Source organism: Culex pipiens, chromosome 1, assembly GCF_016801865.2.
Source record: "Culex pipiens pallens isolate TS chromosome 1, TS_CPP_V2, whole genome shotgun sequence".
NCBI classification, from domain to species: domain Eukaryota; kingdom Metazoa; phylum Arthropoda; class Insecta; order Diptera; family Culicidae; genus Culex; species Culex pipiens.
Genome location: NC_068937.1, coordinates 78,851,136 through 78,869,527, shown reverse-complemented (window position 1 = coordinate 78,869,527; position 18,392 = coordinate 78,851,136). Strand labels below are relative to the sequence as shown.

General features: G+C 29.8%; 2 long non-coding RNA genes across 2 annotated transcripts; one reads left to right on the top strand and one right to left on the bottom strand.

Annotated features, from left to right (window-relative positions):
- Positions 1-2,384: 2,384 nt before the first annotated feature.
- LOC120431948 (uncharacterized) lies at positions 2,385-6,233 on the top strand. Its single transcript, XR_005607983.2, has 2 exons — positions 2,385-4,359; positions 4,418-6,233. It is a non-coding gene; the product is annotated as an uncharacterized LOC120431948 (long non-coding RNA).
- An 8,293-nt stretch (positions 6,234-14,526) lies between these two features.
- LOC128092867 (uncharacterized) lies at positions 14,527-16,168 on the bottom strand. Its single transcript, XR_008212058.1, has 2 exons — positions 16,030-16,168; positions 14,527-15,969 (listed from the first exon to the last, which is right to left on the bottom strand). It is a non-coding gene; the product is annotated as an uncharacterized LOC128092867 (long non-coding RNA).
- Between the last annotated feature and the right edge of the window lie 2,224 nt (positions 16,169-18,392).

The following is an 18,392-nucleotide window of genomic DNA, read 5'->3' as shown; positions in this document are numbered from 1 at the left end:
AAAGGTTTAAGCCATGTTTGTCATGATTGTTGCTACCTTCACTTTCCCCTCCCTCTCCCACTTATCTGTTGGCAAACGGAATCAGTATTTCCCACAACCAAGTACATAGGTAAACCACACAAAAAAAAAACCTCGATAGCAAAACTAACGATGCGGTGCACTGTTAATTGTAATGCGTAGGGAGATTGTTTCGGCTTGCAGTCGCAGTAAAACGCGTCGATTTATATTTTGTCGTCGCCAACGTTTCGGTCCTTGGTTGGGACCTTCTTCAGGGCCTATATTATTATTAATTATTTGTAAAACAGTAAATTTGGCAAACCGAAAGTCCTACTCACTTGACAATAATCAACGTTGTCCAGTATCGTTGATTAAACGGAGGAATTGTTATAGGTTGGGGGGGCACAACGGTTGTTTGCACTGTAGAAAGAGGGGGGGGGGATAGTTGAGAATTTGGGAATTTTCGTATTGGAGAAACTAAGGTCCACTTACGTTCAAACATTAAGATCGTACAGGTAAAGGCCAAAATATCACTTAATGTATGCAAAAATCGAACGTACGAGCACTTGGGTTTAAACATTTGGGAAAACTGATACTATTGGTTAGGCAGTGGGGTTGGGGTAGTGTGTAGTGGTGTGAGGGGGGACTGGGCCAGGTTGGCGGTAGTGTAGCGGTAGCGACCAAATCCAGACACACAATTAAGCAGCTTCACAGCTCTGTGAAGGACCCTGTACCACACCTACAAAAACACAACGTGATCTATCAGATACAATGTCAGAACTGTGATCAGTGCTACATTGGGATGACCACCAACAACCTGCGCCGGCGTATGTACGGACACCAATCCTACATCAACGCCCTGGACAAGAAGCTGCTAGAAGGGTACCAATACTCGGATGTGGAGGTTCAACAGCTGCGGGAAAAGACCGCGTTGATCGAACACTGCATTCTACACCAGCACCGTTTCAATCTGAAACAACCACACATCATCGACCACAGCTACAAGACGTCCGCACTTCCCGTACTCGAGATGTGCCACATCACCACCACATCCAACACGGTCAACCGCCGTACGGACACCGATGGACTGAGTTGCGCGTATGCCAACTGCCTGTCCATGGTCGGGTCCAGCAGGAGGAGACCTCCGAACACTAACACTACCGCCAACCTGGCCCAGTCCCCCCTCACACCACTACACACTACCCCAACCCCACTGCCTAACCAATAGTATCAGTTTTCCCAAATGTTTAAACCCAAGTGCTCGTACGTTCGATTTTTGCATACATTAAGTGATATTTTGGCCTTTACCTGTACGATCTTAATGTTTGAACGTAGGGGAAGGTGGGGCAAGACGACCATATGGGGCAAGAGGAACAATCGCTCGTACGGCCGTAATTTTTACAATTTTGATTATTTCCAGTATGAGGAATTGTTGCTAGCAATGCAATTAGCTGATTCTACTACCACATAACCGCCAAAACGACGTAAACGCCACGGGGCATAAGATTGAATGAAGTTTTTTTCAAAACCTTTGTTTCCTTATAATATTTGGAAAGTACAAAATAAGGCTTAGGGTTCGTTTTAAGGCTCATTTTATCAAAATGCTATTTTCACTAGATCGGTAGTGTCCCTACCAATGACTTGCACGTATTATAAAGTATGATTTATGTTTTGGTTATTATTGTAGAGAGCTTTTAAAAAATCTTGTTTAGGTGGGGCAAGTGTACCATATGGATTTTTAGTATGGAAAAAAATACGAATTTCTGCAGCAACATATTTTATTGTGAAAAAAATACATAAAAGTTCTTAAAAACTGATAAACAATTGTTTAAAAAATTGCCCATACACGATATAATAATATCATGAAAATTTACTATTTAATATATTTTTTTTTCGTGAAAACGGTCAAATTTTTAGTAAAATATTATTTTTAATCTAAAAATGAAAGAAACGTTTCAAATACATCCTAATCTGATGTATCTAAGTGATAACAGTTCAATTGTTAGTAAATTAGCATGTTGTTTCATGCATTGTTCCTCTTGCCCCAACGGGTTGTTCGTCTTGCCCCACTAGTTGAGTAGAACGTACGAAAAATCAAAAAAATTAAAATCATTTTTTTACATTAAAAAACAGATTTTTTAAAAAACTTGTTCTATCAAAGTCTCAGTCAAGACCTGGAATAAGATGATTCCAATAAATCCGACAGATTTTTTAACGTTTTTAATGGGTTATAACGAGCATTTCCTTAGCTTGTTACACTTGCCCCACTTTCCCCTAAGTGGACCTTAGTTTCTCCAATACGAAAATTCCCAAATTCTCAACTATCCCCCCCCTCTTTCTACAGTGCAAACAACCGTTGTGCCCCCCAACCTATAACAATTCCTCCGTTTAATCAACGATACTGGACAACGTTGATTATTGTCAAGTGAGTAGGACTTTCGGTTTGCCAAATTTACTGTTTTACAAATAATTAATAATAATATAGGCCCTGAAGAAGGTCCCAACCAAGGACCGAAACGTTGGCGACGACAAAATATAAATCGACGCGTTTTACTGCGACTGCAAGCCGAAACAATCTCCCTACGCTCCACAAATCAGTCGGAAATCCATATTCGTTAATTGTAATTTTATTTGGCTACAATATCCGGGTCCGGTGGTTTAGTGGTTAGCGTGGTAGCCTCTAAACCCCAGTATGGCCTGGGTTCAATCCCAGACGGACCCGGTGGCATTTTTCGCGACGAGATTTGCCTGATCACGCCTTCTATCGGATGGGGAAGTAAAACGTCGGTCCATTTGCGTAAAAGAGGTTTTGGGTGACTCACCACACATAACCTTCGGAGGCCTAGAAATGAGCAGAAACTTGCAACAGAGACCACAAAAGACCCGGGGTCGTTAATGTGGATTACTTTGCTTATCCTCTTACTCAGAGTATCAGGGCAAGGAGGTGTACAAACCGGAACTTTAAATTAGGACAAATATGAAATCGATCTTGTTGGCTGTGCCTAGGGCGTCGTTGTCGCGTACCTGCCGCACGTACGCCTTCTTTAATATCCCCAGTCACGAAAAATTCTGGCTGAGTTTGTTCTGCTAGAATCCTGCTAGAATGATTCTAGCAGGCCTGCCAGAATTATTTAAGAATTTTGCCGGAATGTTCTGACAGGGCGAAATCTGCTAGAATCCTGTAAGAATTTTGTTAGAACACTCTGACAGAGCAAAATCGGTCACAAAATACGTCATTTCCGTTGAACCGCTTTGCCATTTCCACATACCCATCTTGCGAGCGAACGTTTCACACACGTTTTAATTTGTCTTACGATCGAAGAAGATGTCATTCCTTCAACCATCCGTAGTTTGGTAAGAATTTTATAAATATTTGTGACTTGACCAAGGACTTGACATAATTCAAATTGCCTTACTTAATTCACAGGAACTGGATCCAGGCGTATCATCGTAAAAAATCCAGACTTCTTGCAAAAAACGACGATGCCAGCTCGGTGTCCAAGAACGCAACGCAGCGATGCCAAATCTTCCGTCCAATAAAATCAACTGGAGTGAAGGAATTGAAGCCAAAACCGTTGGGGGCCGGATAGCATCGCATTGGTGGAAGGTATCTTCTTTCAGTGGTGCGAATGTGACAAGTTATATTTATTGTAAAATTACAGTGTTAATAATTGTGAGGAATAAAGTTGTTTAAATATTGTTCTTTTCAGCTAGAATACACCTAGCAAACAAAAGTGAAATGATTTTTCATGGATATTTTGTACCTTCGCTATTCTAACAAAATTCTAGCAGAATTCTAGCAGAAAATTCCTGCCAGAAAATTCTAGCATGATTCTTACAGAGTTCTAGCAGAAGACCTGTCAGAATACTTCTAGAAAAATTCTAGCAGGATTCTTACAGAACCGGTTGGTTTCGCCGGTTCCTGCTAGAACCGGTTATTGCATTTGAGCTAGAATTCTTTGAGGATTCTTGCAAAGTTTTGGCAGGATGATGGCACAGTTCTAGTAAGATTTTTTTCGCTCTGCTAGAATTCTGTAAGATTCCTGTGAGAACGCCGTGACTGGGTCTGTGTAAAAAAATTACACAGATTGTTGTTCAGTTCTAGCTTTCATAATCTGAGTAATTTTTTTACACAGATCTGTGTAAAAAAATACACAGATTTTTGAAAAGCCGTTCTTTCAAATCTGTGTAAAAAACAGTTGTCATTTTTTAACAGACACCATTAAAGTTCTTCGTGAAGTTGGTAAGTTTTATTTCTCTAATTGAGTTATTGTTTTTTTTTTAATTAGTTTAATATTTCAGACTTTGGCCATTTTCAAAACTTTAACCAGTACCCAATGAAATGATTGTTTGTGGAACCTGGTAAGAATGTTTCTAGAAACTTTGAATACCTAACCTTACCTTGATTTTCCTTTCTTAGTTTCCGGAATATTCTTGTTGGTAAAAGTAAAAGTGGCCACAGGTTCCGGAAGCCAGCTTGGGTGGCACTTTACGACGTCATCCTCGTCTTCATTGTTATGTTGTTATCGTCGCTATCGCGAGAAGCCAACTCTAAGGGCCCTTACAGAGTGGACGCTGCAAGCGACGCTACAAGCGACGCGACTAATTTGACAGGCGAAGCGACTACGCGCGACTCATTTGCGGCCAGCAGAAATCGCTCGCCTATTCAGAGTAGAAGCGATTTTTCGCTGCGCTACAAGCGACGAACAAGCAACTGTCAAATTGGTCGCGCGACCGACCTGTGCAAACCGAGGTCAGTCGCCTGCAAATCAAGCGATTTAAATTGATTCTGATGTTTTGTTCAGCTTTCGCTATTAAAATTTCAAATAAAATGGACAGTAGAATTGTTTGATGCAATCTCGGATGCAATAAATAAAGTACATTTAATTAAAAAATTGCAAAATGGTTCGAAATGAATTTTAAATTGTAAATAAAAAATAAAAAAAAATATTTCAATATACAACCTGAAATCAAAATTTGTATGATTTAGGTCAACAAATTTGTAAAATATGATATCAGAAATGGTCCTTCAAATAATATGGTGGCCACTGGCCACTCTGGAATCGGTTCTGAATGTCCTCCGGGGAACCACCGAAGTGGCCAATATCTGATCAGAGCAAAACCAGTCAATATTGGTATCGAAATTTTTCATTTTGGAAGGACATCTCAAAAATGGTCCACCAAAATAATTTGGTGGCCACTGGCCACTCCGGAACCGGTTCTGAATGTCCTCCGGGGAACCACCGAAGTGGCCAATATCTGATCAGAGCAAAACCAGTCAATATTGGTATCGAAATTCTTCATTTTGGAAGGACATCTCAAAAATGGTCCACCAAAATAATTTGGTGGCCACTGGCCACTCCGGAACCGGTTCTGAATGTCCTCCGGGGAACCACCGAAGTGGCCAATATCTGATCAGAGCAAAACCAGTCAATATTGGTATCGAAATTTTTCATTTTGGAAGGACATCTCAAAAATGGTCCACCAAAATAATTTGGTGGCCACTGGCCACTCCGGAACCGGTTCTAAATGTCCTCCGGGGAACCACCGAAGTGGCCAATATCTGATCAGAAGAAAACTAGTCAATGTTGGTATCAAAATTCTTCATTTTGGAAGGACATCTCAAAAATGGTCCACCAAAATAATTTGGTGGCCACTGGCCACTCCGGAACCGGTTCTAAATGTCCTCCGGGGAACCACCGAAGTGGCCAATATCTGATCAGAAGAAAACTAGTCAATGTTGATATGAAAATTCTTGGCCAATATCTGATCAGAGCAAAACCAGTCAATATTGGTATCGAAATTCTTCATTTTGGCCACTCCGGAACCGGTTCTGAATGTCCTCCGGGGAACCACCGAAGTGGCCAATATCTGATCAGAGCAAAATCAGTCAATATTGGTATCAAAATTCTGCATTTTGGAAGGACGTCTAAAAAATGCTCCACCGAAATAATTTGGTGGCCACTGGCCACTCCGGAACTGGTTCTCCGGAACAACCGAAGTGGCCAATATCTGATCAGGGCAAAACCTGTCAATATAGGTATCGAAATTCTTCATTTTGGAAGGACATCTCGGAAATGGTCCATGGCGTTCATAAGGAAAATGTACTTGGATGACAATCAACCATTTGAACTTTAATAAAATGGGGTTGCAGAATTTGAATTTGTTCAAAGTAACAAAATACAAAAAAAAAACAAAACAAAAATTTGATACGATTATCGGAAGTCCACATAGAACCCCAAAGTCCCATAGAAACCTTCGGATAATCGAGGCTGGACTGCATAACTTTGTCAAAGAAATCGTATCGATCAGAACACTTTTCAGTAAGCGTCTTTTGAATTTGTATTTTGAAAACATTTTTGTATGGACATTGGACACAATGCAAAATCTTGATTCATTGGTAAAAATGAAGGACTAATATGATAATGTAGTAAGCAATTCAGGTGAAGCCGTCACTAATTCTCAAGGAAAACAGATCATCATTCTAAAATTCTATAGAATTTTAAAACCTGAAATTTGAAAAATCTAAACATTTGAAATTCTTAAATTCTTAAATTCTTAAGGGTGCACAGCAACGAAGGAAGTTGTTGTCTTCTTATACCAAAATTGTCAAACTTACGGACCCAATCCTGCAACTACGGGATTGTAAAATTAATGAAACTTTGCTGTAAATTGCTTGGTGGACAGTACTTTAGGGGATGAATATAAAAATATTTCGACAGTACCCGTAGTTTTGAAGATACTAAAATGTCTGTAACAAAAATCTGGGTGCTAAAGCTCTGGTTGATGTGTACCGTTAAATTCTTAAATTCTTAAATTCTTAAATTCTTAAATTCTTAAATTCTTAAATTCTTAAATTCTTAAATTCTTAAATTCTTAAATTCTTAAATTCTTAAATTCTTAAATTCTTAAATTCTTAAATTCTTAAATTCTTAAATTCTTAAATTCTTAAATTCTTAAATTCTTAAATTCTTAAATTCTTAAATTCTTAAATTCTTAAATTCTTAAATTCTTAAATTCTTAAATTCTTAAATTCTTAAATTCTTAAATTCTTAAATTCTTAAATTCTTAAATTCTTAAATTCTTAAATTCTTAAATTCTTAAATTCTTAAATTCTTAAATTCTTAAATTCTTAAATTCTTAAATTCTTAAATTCTTAAATTCTTAAATTCTTAAATTCTTAAATTCTTAAATTCTTAAATTCTTAAATTCTTAAATTCTTAAATTCTTAAATTCTTAAATTCTTAAATTCTTAAATTCTTAAATTCTTAAATTCTTAAATTCTTAAATTCTTAAATTCTTAAATTCTTAAATTCTTAAATTCTTAAATTCTTAAATTCTTAAATTCTTAAATTCTTAAATTCTTAAATTCTTAAATTCTTAAATTCTTAAATTCTTAAATTCTTAAATTCTTAAATTCTTAAATTCTTAAATTCTTAAATTCTTAAATTCTTAAATTCTTAAATTCTTAAATTCTTAAATTCTTAAATTCTTAAATTCTTAAATTCTTAAATTCTTAAATTCTTAAATTCTTAAATTCTTAAATTCTTAAATTCTTAAATTCTTAAATTCTTAAATTCTTAAATTCTTAAATTCTTAAATTCTTAAATTCTTAAATTCTTAAATTCTTAAATTCTTAAATTCTTAAATTCTTAAATTCTTAAATTCTTAAATTCTTAAATTCTTAAATTCTTAAATTCTTAAATTCTTAAATTCTTAAATTCTTAAATTCTTAAATTCTTAAATTCTTAAATTCTTAAATTCTTAAATTCTTAAATTCTTAAATTCTTAAATTCTTAAATTCTTAAATTCTTAAATTCTTAAATTCTTAAATTCTTAAATTCTTAAATTCTTAAATTCTTAAATTCTTAAATTCTTAAATTCTTAAATTCTTAAATTCTTAAATTCTTAAATTCTTAAATTCTTAAATTCTTAAATTCTTAAATTCTTAAATTCTTAAATTCTTAAATTCTTAAATTCTTAAATTCTTAAATTCTTAAATTCTTAAATTCTTAAATTCTTAAATTCTTAAATTCTTAAATTCTTAAATTCTTAAATTCTTAAATTCTTAAATTCTTAAATTCTTAAATTCTTAAATTCTTAAATTCTTAAATTCTTAAATTCTTAAATTCTTAAATTCTTAAATTCTTAAATTCTTAAATTCTTAAATTCTTAAATTCTTAAATTCTTAAATTCTTAAATTCTTAAATTCTTAAATTCTTAAATTCTTAAATTCTTAAATTCTTAAATTCTTAAATTCTTAAATTCTTAAATTCTTAAATTCTTAAATTCTTAAATTCTTAAATTCTTAAATTCTTAAATTCTTAAATTCTTAAATTCTTAAATTCTTAAATTCTTAAATTCTTAAATTCTTAAATTCTTAAATTCTTAAATTCTTAAATTCTTAAATTCTTAAATTCTTAAATTCTTAAATTCTTAAATTCTTAAATTCTTAAATTCTTAAATTCTTAAATTCTTAAATTCTTAAATTCTTAAATTCTTAAATTCTTAAATTCTTAAATTCTTAAATTCTTAAATTCTTAAATTCTTAAATTCTTAAATTCTTAAATTCTTAAATTCTTAAATTCTTAAATTCTTAAATTCTTAAATTCTTAAATTCTTAAATTCTTAAATTCTTAAATTCTTAAATTCTTAAATTCTTAAATTCTTAAATTCTTAAATTCTTAAATTCTTAAATTCTTAAATTCTTAAATTCTTAAATTCTTAAATTCTTAAATTCTTAAATTCTTAAATTCTTAAATTCTTAAATTCTTAAATTCTTAAATTCTTAAATTCTTAAATTCTTAAATTCTTAAATTCTTAAATTCTTAAATTCTTAAATTCTTAAATTCTTAAATTCTTAAATTCTTAAATTCTTAAATTCTTAAATTCTTAAATTCTTAAATTCTTAAATTCTTAAATTCTTAAATTCTTAAATTCTTAAATTCTTAAATTCTTAAATTCTTAAATTCTTAAATTCTTAAATTCTTAAATTCTTAAATTCTTAAATTCTTAAATTCTTAAATTCTTAAATTCTTAAATTCTTAAATTCTTAAATTCTTAAATTCTTAAATTCTTAAATTCTTAAATTCTTAAATTCTTAAATTCTTAAATTCTTAAATTCTTAAATTCTTAAATTCTTAAATTCTTAAATTCTTAAATTCTTAAATTCTTAAATTCTTAAATTCTTAAATTCTTAAATTCTTAAATTCTTAAATTCTTAAATTCTTAAATTCTTAAATTCTTAAATTCTTAAATTCTTAAATTCTTAAATTCTTAAATTCTTAAATTCTTAAATTCTTAAATTCTTAAATTCTTAAATTCTTAAATTCTTAAATTCTTAAATTCTTAAATTCTTAAATTCTTAAATTCTTAAATTCTTAAATTCTTAAATTCTTAAATTCTTAAATTCTTAAATTCTTAAATTCTTAAATTCTTAAATTCTTAAATTCTTAAATTCTTAAATTCTTAAATTCTTAAATTCTTAAATTCTTAAATTCTTAAATTCTTAAATTCTTAAATTCTTAAATTCTTAAATTCTTAAATTCTTAAATTCTTAAATTCTTAAATTCTTAAATTCTTAAATTCTTAAATTCTTAAATTCTTAAATTCTTAAATTCTTAAATTCTTAAATTCTTAAATTCTTAAATTCTTAAATTCTTAAATTCTTAAATTCTTAAATTCTTAAATTCTTAAATTCTTAAATTCTTAAATTCTTAAATTCTTAAATTCTTAAATTCTTAAATTCTTAAATTCTTAAATTCTTAAATTCTTAAATTCTTAAATTCTTAAATTCTTAAATTCTTAAATTCTTAAATTCTTAAATTCTTAAATTCTTAAATTCTTAAATTCTTAAATTCTTAAATTCTTAAATTCTTAAATTCTTAAATTCTTAAATTCTTAAATTCTTAAATTCTTAAATTCTTAAATTCTTAAATTCTTAAATTCTTAAATTCTTAAATTCTTAAATTCTTAAATTCTTAAATTCTTAAATTCTTAAATTCTTAAATTCTTAAATTCTTAAATTCTTAAATTCTTAAATTCTTAAATTCTTAAATTCTTAAATTCTTAAATTCTTAAATTCTTAAATTCTTAAATTCTTAAATTCTTAAATTCTTAAATTCTTAAATTCTTAAATTCTTAAATTCTTAAATTCTTAAATTCTTAAATTCTTAAATTCTTAAATTCTTAAATTCTTAAATTCTTAAATTCTTAAATTCTTAAATTCTTAAATTCTTAAATTCTTAAATTCTTAAATTCTTAAATTCTTAAATTCTTAAATTCTTAAATTCTTAAATTCTTAAATTCTTAAATTCTTAAATTCTTAAATTCTTAAATTCTTAAATTCTTAAATTCTTAAATTCTTAAATTCTTAAATTCTTAAATTCTTAAATTCTTAAATTCTTAAATTCTTAAATTCTTAAATTCTTAAATTCTTAAATTCTTAAATTCTTAAATTCTTAAATTCTTAAATTCTTAAATTCTTAAATTCTTAAATTCTTAAATTCTTAAATTCTTAAATTCTTAAATTCTTAAATTCTTAAATTCTTAAATTCTTAAATTCTTAAATTCTTAAATTCTTAAATTCTTAAATTCTTAAATTCTTAAATTCTTAAATTCTTAAATTCTTAAATTCTTAAATTCTTAAATTCTTAAATTCTTAAATTCTTAAATTCTTAAATTCTTAAATTCTTAAATTCTTAAATTCTTAAATTCTTAAATTCTTAAATTCTTAAATTCTTAAATTCTTAAATTCTTAAATTCTTAAATTCTTAAATTCTTAAATTCTTAAATTCTTAAATTCTTAAATTCTTAAATTCTTAAATTCTTAAATTCTTAAATTCTTAAATTCTTAAATTCTTAAATTCTTAAATTCTTAAATTCTTAAATTCTTAAATTCTTAAATTCTTAAATTCTTAAATTCTTAAATTCTTAAATTCTTAAATTCTTAAATTCTTAAATTCTTAAATTCTTAAATTCTTAAATTCTTAAATTCTTAAATTCTTAAATTCTTAAATTCTTAAATTCTTAAATTCTTAAATTCTTAAATTCTTAAATTCTTAAATTCTTAAATTCTTAAATTCTTAAATTCTTAAATTCTTAAATTCTTAAATTCTTAAATTCTTAAATTCTTAAATTCTTAAATTCTTAAATTCTTAAATTCTTAAATTCTTAAATTCTTAAATTCTTAAATTCTTAAATTCTTAAATTCTTAAATTCTTAAATTCTTAAATTCTTAAATTCTTAAATTCTTAAATTCTTAAATTCTTAAATTCTTAAATTCTTAAATTCTTAAATTCTTAAATTCTTAAATTCTTAAATTCTTAAATTCTTAAATTCTTAAATTCTTAAATTCTTAAATTCTTAAATTCTTAAATTCTTAAATTCTTAAATTCTTAAATTCTTAAATTCTTAAATTCTTAAATTCTTAAATTCTTAAATTCTTAAATTCTTAAATTCTTAAATTCTTAAATTCTTAAATTCTTAAATTCTTAAATTCTTAAATTCTTAAATTCTTAAATTCTTAAATTCTTAAATTCTTAAATTCTTAAATTCTTAAATTCTTAAATTCTTAAATTCTTAAATTCTTAAATTCTTAAATTCTTAAATTCTTAAATTCTTAAATTCTTAAATTCTTAAATTCTTAAATTCTTAAATTCTTAAATTCTTAAATTCTTAAATTCTTAAATTCTTAAATTCTTAAATTCTTAAATTCTTAAATTCTTAAATTCTTAAATTCTTAAATTCTTAAATTCTTAAATTCTTAAATTCTTAAATTCTTAAATTCTTAAATTCTTAAATTCTTAAATTCTTAAATTCTTAAATTCTTAAATTCTTAAATTCTTAAATTCTTAAATTCTTAAATTCTTAAATTCTTAAATTCTTAAATTCTTAAATTCTTAAATTCTTAAATTCTTAAATTCTTAAATTCTTAAATTCTTAAATTCTTAAATTCTTAAATTCTTAAATTCTTAAATTCTTAAATTCTTAAATTCTTAAATTCTTAAATTCTTAAATTCTTAAATTCTTAAATTCTTAAATTCTTAAATTCTTAAATTCTTAAATTCTTAAATTCTTAAATTCTTAAATTCTTAAATTCTTAAATTCTTAAATTCTTAAATTCTTAAATTCTTAAATTCTTAAATTCTTAAATTCTTAAATTCTTAAATTCTTAAATTCTTAAATTCTTAAATTCTTAAATTCTTAAATTCTTAAATTCTTAAATTCTTAAATTCTTAAATTCTTAAATTCTTAAATTCTTAAATTCTTAAATTCTTAAATTCTTAAATTCTTAAATTCTTAAATTCTTAAATTCTTAAATTCTTAAATTCTTAAATTCTTAAATTCTTAAATTCTTAAATTCTTAAATTCTTAAATTCTTAAATTCTTAAATTCTTAAATTCTTAAATTCTTAAATTCTTAAATTCTTAAATTCTTAAATTCTTAAATTCTTAAATTCTTAAATTCTTAAATTCTTAAATTCTTAAATTCTTAAATTCTTAAATTCTTAAATTCTTAAATTCTTAAATTCTTAAATTCTTAAATTCTTAAATTCTTAAATTCTTAAATTCTTAAATTCTTAAATTCTTAAATTCTTAAATTCTTAAATTCTTAAATTCTTAAATTCTTAAATTCTTAAATTCTTAAATTCTTAAATTCTTAAATTCTTAAATTCTTAAATTCTTAAATTCTTAAATTCTTAAATTCTTAAATTCTTAAATTCTTAAATTCTTAAATTCTTAAATTCTTAAATTCTTAAATTCTTAAATTCTTAAATTCTTAAATTCTTAAATTCTTAAATTCTTAAATTCTTAAATTCTTAAATTCTTAAATTCTTAAATTCTTAAATTCTTAAATTCTTAAATTCTTAAATTCTTAAATTCTTAAATTCTTAAATTCTTAAATTCTTAAATTCTTAAATTCTTAAATTCTTAATCTTAAATTCTTAAATTCTTAAATTCTTAAATTCTTAAATTCTTAAATTCTTAAATTCTTAAATTCTTAAATTCTTAAATTCTTAAATTCTTAAATTCTTAAATTCTTAAATTCTTAAATTCTTAATTTCTTAAATTCTTAAATTCTTAAATTCTTAAATTCTTAAATTCTTAAATTCTTAAATTCTTAAATTCTTAAATTCTTAAATTCTTAAATTCTTAAATTCTTAAATTCTTAAATTCTTAAATTCTTAAATTCTTAAATTCTTAAATTCTTAAATTCTTAAATTCTTAAATTCTTAAATTCTTAAATTCTTAAATTCTTAAATTCTTAAATTCTTAAATTCTTAAATTCTTAAATTCTTAAATTCTTAAATTCTTAAATTCTTAAATTCTTAAATTCTTAAATTCTTAAATTCTTAAATTCTTAAATTCTTAAATTCTTAAATTCTTAAATTCTTAAATTCTTAAATTCTTAAATTCTTAAATTCTTAAATTCTTAAATTCTTAAATTCTTAAATTCTTAAATTCTTAAATTCTTAAATTCTTAAATTCTTAAATTCTTAAATTCTTAACGGTGCACATCAACCAGAGCTTTTGCACCCAGATTTTTGTTACAGACGTTTTGGTATTTTCAAAACTACGAGTACTATCGAAATATTTTTTCATTCATCCCTTAAAGTACTGTCCACAAAGTAATTTACAACAAAGTTTGATAAATTTTACAATCCCGTTATTGCAGGATTGGGTTCGTAAGTTTGACAATTTTGGAATAAGAAGACAACAACTTCCTTCGTTGCTGTGCACCCTTAAATTCTTAAATTCTTAAATTCTTAAATTCTTAAATTCTTAAATTCTTAAATTCTTAAATTCTTAAATTCTTAAATTCTTAAATTCTTAAATTCTTAAATTCTTAAATTCTTAAATTCTTAAATTCTTAAATTCTTAAATTCTTAAATTCTTAAATTCTTAAATTCTTAAATTCTTAAATTAACTACGGAGTACGAAACGTTGAGATTTTTTCAAATTTCTTATTATTTGAATGTAGGTACTTAATTTTTTTTAATATATTGATTTTTAAAAGTTTAATATTTTTTGAAATTATAATTTCTTCTTTTTTTGAATTCTTATATAGCATTGATAAAAAAATTATTTTTTATGTTCTAAACCTATATTTTTTTGAAAATTTTAAACTTTTGAATATTTTGCTCCTCTTTTAATATTTTTTTTAAATTTTTTTATTTATAAATTTAAAAATTAAAAAAAAAATATTTAAAAATAAGGTAGACTGTGCCTTCCAATCAAAAACTTTAAGTGGAGTAAATAAAATTTTAAAAGTCTGTAAAATCTTTTCGAGATACTTTGACCCACTGTGCAACGCTGTGTTAATTCGATATAAAATATCCATTTTTGCATAAAAACAGTTTCATAAATTAACCCTCTACCAGTTTCATAAATAAATAAATTAGTTCAGTTTTGATAAGTGTTGGAAATCAATAAATAAGTACCTGCTTTTTATCCAAAATGGTATAAGTTAGTTAAACACAGTTAAAACTCTGTAAGTGGGTGAATACTGAAGCATGGCGATTTCTGGGTGCTCTACCATATCCACCCCAGATAATGATTAAAGTAAAAAATATTAGGCAAAATCTCCAAAACTATTATGTTTTGTTACAAATATCCGGATAGTACGGATTGTGCGGATAATTAAAAAGCAAAACAACGTGCTCGGATATCGTCGAACAATGGGGTTAAAATGTCGAAGCCAGTTTGACAACTGGTTATAACGATTGAGTGCTTTTTAATTCGAATTCGTTTCAGTTAGCGAACATTTGCTCTGTATTTTTATTTTTGAATTTCTAAATTTATGTGTTTCAGAACCGGTTCCGGAGTGGCCAGGTCAATCTAAATTTTCAGAATGTTCTTCCAAAATATTTTTTTCTGAGATGTTCTTCTAAAATAAAGAATTTCAATACTTATTTTGACAGGTTTTGCTCTGATCAGATACTGGTCATATCAGTGGTTCCCTGGGGGACATTCAGAACCGGTTCTAAAGTGGCCAGTGGCTATTCAATTATTTAGGTTGTCCATTTCTGAGATGTCCTTCCAAAATGAAAAAAAAAAAGATTCCAATAATGACAGGTTTTGCTCTGATCAGATATTGGCCTCTTCGGTGGTTCCCCGGGGGACATTCAGTATCGGTTCTGGAGTGGCCAGTGGCCACCAAATTATTTCGGAGAACCATTTCTGGAACTAGAGCACAACAAATACTGCATTTAACATCAAAAGATATTATGTTTGCATCGAAATCGCTTCTTTCAGTCGCGTTGCTTGGAGTCGCTTCTACACACAAAGAAAAAATACTGTAAATTTAAAAAGATCGTTGGTTGGATTAAAAGTTCGCGTTGGTGAATATTCGTAGAAAGTTCTAACTTTTTAATTTAAAAGTTGGAAAGTTGTTGATACTACCATGCATTTCTGGAACAAAATCGTTGTATCGGTAAAAGTTTTTTACTTTTAATATAAGAAAAAACTTTTTATGGCAAGAACAAATTAAATTTAACATTACAGTGATGATTTTCGAAAAAAGTGATGGATTTTATTTCACTATTTTAATATAAAAACAGTATGTTTTCGATTTTTTTTGGTATTTAACGCATCTGCTTCTGGTTGGCCAATTTCCGCGTCCAAGCTGAACCGATTCTTACGGTACGCCGCCGGTCACGTCCGAAGGCCGCATGCTGAGCAGGTTACGGATGGACGTTTCGTTGGGCAGCAAGATCGCGGCCATCATTTAGGAGCGCGACAGCGTTGTAGAGAACAGAGTGGTCTCGTTGCCGGCCATCATCAGGACAGGCTTGGAGGAGTTGGCCATTGGTTGTTGATTCGGGAAGGGAAGTCGACGTTTTCCGGCTGGGAAGTAAAGTGCCTGAACGGATAGTTCCCGATCACTTCGTCCTCCTTCGAGAATGACACAGATGTTCCAACTCGCCGTCAAAGTTCATCCCGCCGAAGCTGCGTTTGTGGGCGGTAGTTGCTGAAAGAGTTTGAAAGTAAATGAAATTGGTGAGACACTGAACACATTCTCAATACTCACCGGTGACTTCTTCGGTATTCCAGGTAGATGTTCTTGATCAGGTTCGTCGGATCTCGCTCCAACCTCTGGAAGTAATCCGAGTACGTCAACTCCAGGACTTGCGTCTTTCGTACAGACGGTCCATCCAGAACTGGTGCAAACTGTTCTTCTGGATGTTTAGGTAATAATCGTCAAACATGTCCCGCAACGAGAAATGGACTGCGGACCCTAAAGACATCCCACACTGTCCCGTCATCACTTCCGGCACATAATGCTGCTGGTGGTCGTAAACCGCCGGCACCGAGTGCAACATCCGCGCTGACCACCTCCGATTATGCCGCTTCTCGTCGTATTCCTCTTCCGTCGGATCCTTCTCCTCACCGTTAAAATTAACTTTATCGTACTTGTTCAAAAAGCGGATGTAAATCTGCTTCAACTTCAATTTCGTCCACCTGGCCACCACCACCGAATACAACCGGTGCAAATCCACATCCCGACCTCCGATCTTCGGCAATCGCATAAACGGCGTCCTACAAAAACAAAATTAATCACAAACGCCACCAAACACCCAAGCTTCCTTCTTACCAACTCCGGTCGTGAAACAGCTGCAGGTCCTGCAGGAAGCTGGCCTTGTCCTTTTTCGAAAACCAACTTTCCCCCCGACCTCGTCCCGCACCGGCACCACCCACTTTCCGCTGCGGCTGTTTTGGCTCACAAAGGTGCCCGCGTCCGACTCCTGGCGGTGGCCGCGTCCGGATTTGATTCGTTTCGTGGACAACTCACTCACCACCGGCACTACCAAAATGTTTGTTTACATTTTGTACTTAGGCGTACACGGTTACACGAGAACGACGAAATGAAAGAAATTATGTAGTCGAAATAAAAGTAAAAACTTTTAAATCAGTTAGCAATGAGATTTTCAAAAACTGTAGCAGTAAAAGTTTTCATATTCACAACAAGAAAAAAACTTTTAATGGAGCAAATTTTGACCACTTTTTATTTCAACAGTAAGTTACTTTTGCCACTACAGTAATATTTTTTTGTGTGTAGTCGCGTCCACTCTGGGGCAAAAATCCAGTCGCGCGTTGTCGCGTATAGTCGCTTGGTCTGTCAAATTAGTCGCGTCGCTTGTAGCATCGCTTGTAGCGTCCACTCTGTAGGCACCCTAACCCATAAATTACGACAATCGACAGTCACAAAACGGGCAAAAGTGCATCAAATGTGGCCAACAATATTTTGTTAGTATATTTATTAGGTCAATAAACGAGAATAAATGATGTTTTATTTTTAAAATCGATCGAAAATTGTGTTTAATTATAAAAACGGCAAAAAACCAGGTGCGATAAAAATTACCCAGATTTGTGTAAAATTTTACACAGATTGATGGTTGAAAAATTACACAGATTTGATAGACAACGGCTGAACAAGGAACTGTGTACAAGACTTTTACACAGATTCTGTGTATTCCAGGTTTTAGGCGATCTGTGTCAAATTTTACACAGATCTGTGTTATCTGGATTTTGCGTGTTTGACCACCTTGGACTTGGTACGTTTATCACCCATCTGCACCTTGGCATCGATGACCTTCTTGACACCTATGTTGATGGTTGGGCTTCTTCGTGGCAGCTTTCTTCGTGACAGCCTTCTTCGTTCCGGCACTTCCCTTCTTCTTTGCAGTAGTAGCTTGAGTGGCACCAGGGTTGGTTCTTGGTGGCGGCATCAGCTGCCTTTTCTGGCTGCATGCACCGTCGGAGCCTTTCTGACAGCAACGGCACCGATTCCGGCAGCAACAGCCGCCGCTCCCTTCTTAGCGGCAGAACCCTTCATGGCCAACTGGCCTTGGTGGCAGCGGCCAGATACTTCTTGCCTCCCTCAGCAGTATACCGTACAAATTCTCCAGGTGGTCGTGGTCGAGGAAGACATGTCTACCGCGTCCTATAGGTCCGCTAGCAGCCGAGCAGCACCCATGCGGTTGCCCATCTTCCCCGTCCGATAAAGGAGGTCCTCCATGCTAGCAGCATTAGCGGGTGCGAGTCTCTGACAGCATCCTGTTCCGGGTTGGCTACTTCGGTCAGTTAAAGTAGATTCCGGCGGGATTAGCCTAAAATTTTTGCGGACAATATTTTATTTCAGCGACACACGATTTGATTGTGCTTGTTTTTCCCGCAGGTTGACAGAAGATCAGCGTTAACACGCAAAAATTAAATTAACAATAATTTGGAAAACGGAATCATTCCACCATCATTCTGGAATGAACGGAATGATTCGAATAAAAATATTCGATGTGTCAACCCCGATTCCCTATTTGACATCGAATTGCTAGATAGAGAAATAAATGTAAAAACGCATTTACCGCTTTTTTGGTAGTATTTCGAATCATGAGT